Here is a 9,365-nt window from a genome sequence, read left to right on the forward strand (position 1 = left end):
GCCAAAGCAGAAAAAACCCTGCGAGGGGGGCAGCCGAGGCCACATGAACGAATTTCCTCGTGTAAATACTGAGCTCATCTCACATTTCCTTTCCCGTGATCTCGTGATGCAATAAGGCCTGCGTCACCAGGAATCAGAAGTGTAATAATAATAGACAACGAGAGTGTGCAGAACCAAGGAAAAGTCACAAGAAATGTGCAATGGTATTTGACAGGGAGTATACCCATAAAAGTGAATTATTAGAAGCATACATTACAAGACCAGATACTGCATGTATCTTGGACCCACCTGCCAGTAAGTCCTGGTATAACTAGTTTCTAGTTATAACTAAAATTCTAAATCTCACCCACTGGGATGAATATAGATAAATGGACTCACTTGACAATATTTGTTCTGAGATTCAATTACAAACCAGCTTTCATTGTGTTTTCAAAAAAGGTCAGACTTCTGAAGTAATACGTTGCTGCTGACATTTCATTTTTTGATGAAACCACATGCTGTTTAGCTTTTCATTTCTTAGAACAACATGAAATCTGGAAATCTAACTCTTTGTTGTAAGTGGTGTTCTTGATTGTAGCCAATCTGATATCCCTTTGCTGCATAAGAACAACATATTCAAATAACTTATTCACTTGTTGCCGACTTGTTTGCTACTGGAAGGCCAAAGCTGATTAGCTTTGATTTTGTCTTATTCTTTGTAAAACATGCACATACGTAGGTGTCAGGAACCCAACTCAAATGAACAAGTGTGTTGAGTTGCCTGAAGACAAAAATACAACTTGCACGAGGCCCCGTGTGATATGACATTATTCATTATTCATGTTTAGATGGTTGCCTGTTAGAAGATACGTTGGGTGATTTTCTAGTGCGACCTTTGACCTGTGCGTTATAGGTCTTTCAATGTACACATATCTTCAAAGAGACATTCAATTTTCCGAGATGGGTCAAAGCTGGAATATTCTCGTCAGTGTGTCCCACATTCCACGTCTATGTTACAAACCAACATGCCATTTTCGAGAAAACTGCCAGAAAAGATGGTTTGGTTGTTTGCAGAGAAAATAATAAAGCCCTTGTTTGATTGAAGTGATTAAACAAAACATTGAATGCACATGCTGCTGTTGCACTTTCCCCCGTGGTGATAACAAATCATAAAACACAGAGTAGAAGACAGAATTCGATGCAGCAGTAAATTCATGTCATTATTGTCCATTAGGGCACGCCCAGTCCTTCTGCATGATGCATGGTGCTGCTCTCTGTAAACTAAGGTCAAATGATAACATCCTTCATACCAACAATTTGTAGACATCACTCAGGACGAACCAAGAAACTCAGAGGATTTGAAAAATATTTTTAAAAAAAGACTACTTTCAAATTAGATTAACTCTACTTGCATGAAACTGTATCTGCCACAACATACTTCTAAAAGCTTAACAAACCACGAGAACATGCTGACTGTGTGGATTATCTCGAGGAATTGAGCAGGATAACAGGTGAAACTATATATGGTATTCTAAGCAGGCGTTGGCACGCAGATTTTGCTTTGGCAGGGTCTAAATGGCCTTCTTGCCAAGCACAATACTCGACATAAGGAGAAACACTTGCTTCAAAATGAACAATCCGTCGAGCCTCGCAGCATTCGAAAGCGACCGAGGGAGCTCACATTTCACTTTGTAAAGTGAACCTTGATGATATTCGTTAGCTCTGGCTGAGAGCCATACAAATACATCCATAAAGATCAAAGGTCCGTCTGCTTTATGGATGACTGATCTGGGATCAAGGTGTAGATCACGACTGGGGAACACGAGGTTGTGCGATGACGTATTTTAGGGGACAATATATTGTTATAAGTTTAGTATTATAACTGTGTCTGTGTTAATGAAAACACTTTATCTTCTGGACTCTTGGATTCAGACCTCTCCAAAGTTACATAGTGCCATGGAAGGAAGATATTAAATCACACAACAGGTTTTTGTGTGTGGCCAAAAACAAAAAGAACATTAATCAATCAAAATAACAAAAATCTTTGGCCTCTGCATGTTGGTTCGTGGCAAAACGTTGGGATCCATACAAAGTGGGTCTGTGTTTGTTTATCCAATGCCAATTTCAATTCTTTTGTTGTAATAACAAAAAAAGAAGAACAAAAAAAAAAAGAAAGAAACGCTGCCTCAACTAAAGAATTAAACAGGCTTTTAAAGTTTCTTGTTTTGGCTGCGTGTCCAGGCGGCATCTCATTGTAACAAAGGGAGGCATTAAACGGCAGAGGGCTTTATTGACATGGCTGTATCCATGGAGGATTAGAGGGGTCGGTTTCCTCTAAGTAGCCTGAACCCATTCACACCAGCCAAGTGGGGAGAGACGTTTCTTTCCACTGTTTGGACTGCTCAAGTCTGAGACTGCAGCCAGAGAGATATGAGTGCTAGCTGTGGCCATACGAGGACAAAGGGAAGCAATGGTGAGGCTTTTGCAAGGAAATTCTTCCCGTAAGGGGCTTTCAGAGAGATTGTGCAAAATGCACCAGGTTTGTTGCGTAGTATTTTTTTCCTCAGAACAATGGCAAAGAGTCTCTTAGCTGGGCAGTTTGAGAGAAAAAATGTATTTGAGAGGTTAATGAAACTGGGTTTTGAGTTGAATCGTCCAGGAGCCTGTAGCACACTGTCCAAATGTAGGTTGAGATAGGAGCTAAACTACATGCTGGTGATTCAGACTTAAACCACAGGAGCCACGAACAGCTCCCTCTAGATGAGCACGCATCTTTGAGCTGTCAAGGCAACATCATCCCAATCTCATTCGTAACGAAAAGGGTTGACTCTCATCCTGCACATACTCTGGCTACAGACAACCGCAAGGCAGCTCAGTTTCTACAACCACACCATTGGTTCACAAGCAAAGGATTCCACGGGTCTGAGGAGGTGATGTGATGTTGAGACCCTTCATGTGCTCAAAAAAAAAAAACAGCTTTCAGAAAGTATGAATCGCATACTGCTACTGCACTGCCCTCCGTTGGTTGAAATGTGAAAGCCTGTGGCAGTTTGGCCTCTACACAGACAATGATGAAGCTACAAGAAGTACTTTCAGTCCCATTTTTCGTATACTCTTGACATTCTCCCACCACTTATGGATCTTTCACTTTTGACAGCTGTCGTCCAGAGATAATCGGCTGAGCTGAGCCCCGCCTCCTTTCCTCTGTCATCCAGAAGGAAGCATGAGATAATATGAAGCTGTCTGAAGAGGGGGACTGGGTGTTGCAAAGGCTGTGCAATGGGTGTCACGTGACTCTTAAAGGGATAGAATATCTTAATATGGGAGATATTAATTAACGTTTGACGCCTCACATGAATCAGTTGTTCTGGCTCTGTGTCGTCTTCTGGGGTGAGAAGTGGAGGGCCGTGTCGGGTGGGGTGGGGTGGGGGGCTTTATGCTTTTGGAGGTTTGGTGTGAGGGCTCAGTTGCTGGTTGGCAGTGCCGTACTAAAAAATGTTTGCACCAAAGTGGATTTGCACTCAAACCAGCAAACTGCAAATGCGGCGTTTCTGTGAGTCCGACCTCTCCGACTGCCATCTAAGCCCCGTCTCCACACATTGTGTTATCCGCTCTGCCATTGGCAAGTTTAGTCGAGCTTAAACAACGGGGAGAAAATGTCAAGCTCCGTAACTTCTGAAAGGTACAAACACAATACAGTTGATATGCGTAAGTAGAAGATAAGCAATTTACATTCTCAACAACACAAATTTGAGAATACATGATGCTGCCACGTGATGTTCAAGTAGGGGTGTGGGCCCTTACTTCCCATTGTTAGGATCTATGAAGTATGAAGCGACCAAACCAAAATATTCCTTTGTTTTTCATGTCCATCCCTTTCTTTAGGAAAGAGGCCTAAACAGGCTTGAACTGTACAAAGAATCAAGACTGCAATTAATTTGCAAACACGCTGTCCCAGTTTCAACAACTAAAATGATTCCACTTTGCGTACACATATGAGCTGCTTTCTAACAAATTTTGCTTTTAACCATGACAAAACCACCAAGAAGTTTGTTGAAAACTCTCAAACATTACACAAAGCTCTTTCTTTACCACAACGACAATAATACAGATCATCCAAGTGTTCCCAAAACCTCTGAGCAGGGTAAGTGGCTTAAAGATGGGAATTATTGCGGTGAGAGGGATGAAGAAACCAGCAGCACTCAGCTGTCACCTTCACAATTTTTCTAACTCATCATAATTAAAACCAAATCATGGATCCACTAATTCACACCACAAAATGTGTTATTTCTTAATTCTGCACGCACACACACATACACGCTTATCATCTGACACGTGATCCATTTTTAAAATGTTCTGCTTAATGCAGCTCTGCCAACAACTCCCACAGGCCTATTTAACAATCTATCTTCCTCACTGTGCATAATGTGCCCTGCTGTATGGTTATGTGCGTGTCAGCCCCTCGGTGGATTGCACGCATTTTACACCAACCGGCATTTGTGCCAGGCTGCGTCATCTCTCTAATGACTCTTTGCAATAACACTGGCAGAGTTACGTCAGTTACATCCTTTGGGAATCACACAGATTTTGGGAAAACAAGCAGTCGCGGGCACACCGGTGCTCATTAAAAGAACTTACCAGGAACTGCGTGCAGTTGTTTCTCCGAAACCCAACTTGAAAAACTGAATCGAATCCCAACCAACTAATATTCTTTACCAATATTTAGTGGCATTCAGAGGGACTCAAAAGCTTTGAAGGCTTCCTGATATGTCTGACCCGAGTCGGGGGATGAGAGGGAAGGCAGAGAGGAAGGGAATGTTGTCTGGGAGTCTTAATAGTATTTTCTTTAAGCGTGTTTTACGTCACTACCACCCACGGCTTTTCCTCCACATATGGTGGAGTTCCAGGAATGTGTTTCCTCAGCCTGTTCTTGATGACATGGGTCACCTCACCGGCACTGCACATGCCGGACCGGCAACTCGAGGTGCAGAGAACTGGAAGGATGGACACTGTTTTCACGGTCGATGCGTTTGATTTGCAAAGGTCCGGTTTTCTGTTGATCTTGCACTTTTAGGGAATACAAAGCAACCGTTTGCCGTGTTAATTGCAATTTTAAAAAGGGATGGTTTAGAAGACTTACGCGTATTGCAAAATGCATTACTAAACTGAAAAGGCTAACTTGGTTCTGTCCAAAGGTAACTAAATCCATCTAAAGCTAAATAATTAACACTATACAGTATATTGCTATGTTTATTTTTTGTAAAACTGAAAAAGTTCTAGTTCATAGTCTGCTAATCACTTTAAGGCTGCATGGAAATAAACCTTAGGGTGTCAAATAATCCCCTTTAAAACCGCACTGTGTCATTTACATGCTGTTTATTTTTTCAGATTGACAAAGGAGTTATACCATGAGGATAATTTGGCTTTAGGTGCTCATTTTATTATCTTCGTACAGAGCCAGCTGTTTCTCCCTGTTTACATGTGTAATGCTTCGCTAATTACAGTCTCCAGCTTCATATTTTCCATAGGCTTCGGACATAAGAGAGGGATCTTACGAAGTGGGGTGTAAGAGAATGAATAAGCCTATTTACTAAAATGTCAAACTATACACTCTGTAGTCAAGATGAATAAATGAAACCGCAAAAATTGAATTTGTTTTCTTAAGCCTTGAACTCAGGTCAGTGTCGTGTCAGATGGACGGTCGTGGGTTCAACCAGATTCATCATTTCATCTTTTTTTTTTTTCATTCCTGCTCACAGGAAGAAGAAGGTGAATGTTTTACACTTTGCAAAATATGACGAACACGATGAAATCCATTTTGCAAGCCTGAAAATCCACAATTTAGATTACTTCCAAACATGCTATTATTACCTTTTAACTCTTTCCCATAGTACACAATTATCTCTGTGCCTGGGATAACCTCAGTCAGAAAACCTAAAGTAAAGAAATCTTTATTAAGTAATCCATTTCAAACCCGGCGGTGCTCGGTGTAACGGCCGCCTCCTCCGTACCCATCTGGAGGAGATTTGAGGCAAATCAAGAGCTGAAAGTCCTCCAGTTAAAACAGAGAGCAGCAGGCTGTGGATTCCCACTTAGATGCCACTTGGATGCAGCTGAATGCTAAATTGAGATATTTATGTACACTTGGACTGTGTTTACATACTGTGGTGTCTGCACTTTTCCAAGATTTTGCACCACATTTGTAGGATAAACTTGTATGAGCCAAGAATTCAAAAAAGAAACTTTAAAAAAAGAAACATTATATATATATATATATATTCTTATTTTTCTTGAACACAACTGACAAACATCTCCCCTTCACATTGTACGGACTAGGCTGGTACTAATGTTCCATAATTAATTAATCCATTTAATCCATAATACAAATATATTTTTGTTTATTTTAGTTAGATACATATACATATATACTCTCTTCCTCTTCAAAACAAGATTAGATGGGATATTTAAAGAAAGGATTGTTGCACCCATCATGTAGTCACTTATTGTGAGTCGCTTTGGATAAAAGCAAAAAAATGTTACTGTAGTGCTGACAAACATTTTGAAAACTCTTAACTCTTAAAGGAATGGTTTGAAACTTTGGGGTAAACAATGATTAGTTTTCTTTTCAAAAAATTTCAAAAGTTTGTCTTCCTATAGTAAATAGAAAATATCTGAAAATATAGAACTATTCCTTTTACCCAGAAGAAAATCTACAGCCTCTTTAACTTTTACCTCAGGCCGACTCAGCCCGCCCAGCAACAAAAAGTAATGTAGCTGAGTGGTGGAAACATTGGTACCTCACAGCGCCTTAAGAAACGCCTTGAAAAAGTGTGCCAATCGTTTTCATTGACAAATTTTAGGAGAAAGTAATATTGTATAACTTGTTGAGCTTATGGGCCCTCACAGGTGTTGACACCTTCTCATCTGGATTTCTCCTCCCGAACATAGAGCGAATAACGATTTGATTGTCAGCAAATCTGCATGCATCATACGGGTGACCATGAAGTACGGAAACCACTTTTTAACCAGACACCGATAATTGCAAGCTTGGTGCACGCCACTCAACAATCTGCACGGGTGCTCATGACTCCTACGGTTACTGGTTTTCCTGGGATTGGAACCCAGAACGGAGGCGATGACGGCGACGCCTCTTTCTTCCACAGACTCCCTTCATCTGGAATCACTCTGCTACCGTGTGTCTGGGGACCGAGCGCTGCGGGTCGGAGGGCAGAGCGAGGTTTGTCGTTACAACAGTGCCGGGAAATACCTCGGCAGGATACCGCCATTCTGCTGAGCTGTGATGTGTCCAATAACAGCAACAGACAGAGAGGATGAGGTTCAACACTAGGCTGATGGGAATGGCAGTTTTTGTGCACTTAAGATTCAGGAGGAAAAAAAAAAACGTCTCATATTAAAATATTGGTCTTAGCGGCCTTCAAACTTTAAGGAAAGTTGACTTGCTCGCCCTTAGCCACCTATTAGTAATGTAACCCACGTGTTGGTAATGTTAGCTACGTGTTGGTAATGTTAGCTACGTGTTGGTAATGTTAGCCACATTTTGGTAACGTTAGCCATGTGTTGGTAACGTTAGCTACGTGTTAGTAATGTTACCCATGTGTTGGTAATGTTAGCCACATGTTGGTAATGTTACCCACGTGTTGGTAACGTTAGCTACATGTTGGTAATGTTAGCTACGTGTTGGTATCATTAGCTACGCGTTGGTAATGTTAGCTACGTGTTGGTAAGATTAGCTATGTGTTGGTATCATTAGCTACGTGTTGGTAATTTTAGCTACGTGTTGGTATTGTTACCCACGTGTTGGTAACGTAGCTACATGTTGGTAATGTTAGCCACGTGTTGGTATCATTAGCTACGTGTTGGTAATGTTAGCCACGTTTTGGTAAGGTTAGCCATGTGTTGGTAACGTTAGCTACGTGTTAGTAATGTTACCCACGTGTTGGTAATGTTAGCCACATGTTGGTAATGTTACCCACGTGTTGGTAACGTTAGCTACATGTTGGTAATGTTAGCTACGTGTTGGTATCATTAGCTACGCGTTGGTAATGTTAGCTACGTGTTGGTAACATTAGCTACGTGTTGGTATCATTAGCTACGTGTTGGTATCATTAGCTACGTGTTGGTAATGTTAGCTACGTGTTGGTAATGTTAGCCACATTTTGGTAACGTTAGCCATGTGTTGGTAACGTTAGCTACGTGTTAGTAATGTTAGCCACATGTTGGTAACGTTAGCTATGTGTTGGTAATGTTACCCACGTGTTGGTAACGTTAGCTACATGTTGGTAACGTTAGCCACGTGTTGGTATCGTTAGGTACGTGTTGGTAATGTTAGCTACGTGTTGGTAATGTTAGCCACGTTTTGGTAACGTTAGCCATGTGTTGGTAACGTTAGCTACGTGTTAGTAATGTTAGCCACATGTTGGTAACGTTAGCTAAGTGTTGGTAATGTTCCCCACGTGTTGGTAACGTTAGCTATGTGTTGGTAACGTTAGCTACGTGTTGGTAATTTTAGCCACGTGCTGGTAACGTTACCCACGTGTTGGAAATGTTAGCTACATGTTGGCCATGTTAGCTACGTGTTGGTAACGTTAGCCACGTGTTGGTATCGTTAGGTACGTGTTGGTAATGTTAGCCACGTGTTGGTCATTTTAGCTACGTGTTGGTAATTTTAGCCATTTGTTGGTAACGTTACCCACGAGTTGGTAACATTAGCTACATGTTGGTAACGTTAGAAATGTATTGGTAATGTTAGCCACCTATTAGTAATGTAACCCACGTGTTGGTAATGTTAGCTACGTGTTGGTAATGTTAGCTACGTGTTGGTAATGTTAGCCACATTTTGGTAACGTTAGCCATGTGTTGGTAACGTTAGCTACGTGTTAGTAATGTTACCCATGTGTTGGTAATGTTAGCCACATGTTGGTAATGTTACCCACGTGTTGGTAACGTTAGCTACATGTTGGTAATGTTAGCTACGTGTTGGTATCATTAGCTACGCGTTGGTAATGTTAGCTACGTGTTGGTATCATTAGCTACGTGTTGGTAATTTTAGCTACGTGTTGGTATTGTTACCCACGTGTTGGTATCATTAGCTACGTGTTGGTAATGTTAGCCACGTTTTGGTAAGGTTAGCCATGTGTTGGTAACGTTAGCTACTTGTTAGTAATGTTACCCACGTGTTGGTAATGTTAGCCACATGTTGGTAATGTTACCCACGTGTTGGTAACGTTAGCTACATGTTGGTAATGTTAGCTACGTGTTGGTATCATTAGCTACGCGTTGGTAATGTTAGCTACGTGTTGGTAACATTAGCTACGTGTTGGTATCATTAGCTACGTGTTGGTATCATTAGCTACGTGTTGGTAATG

Source organism: Pungitius pungitius, chromosome 19, assembly GCF_949316345.1.
Source record: "Pungitius pungitius chromosome 19, fPunPun2.1, whole genome shotgun sequence".
Classification (NCBI taxonomy): domain Eukaryota; kingdom Metazoa; phylum Chordata; class Actinopteri; order Perciformes; family Gasterosteidae; genus Pungitius; species Pungitius pungitius.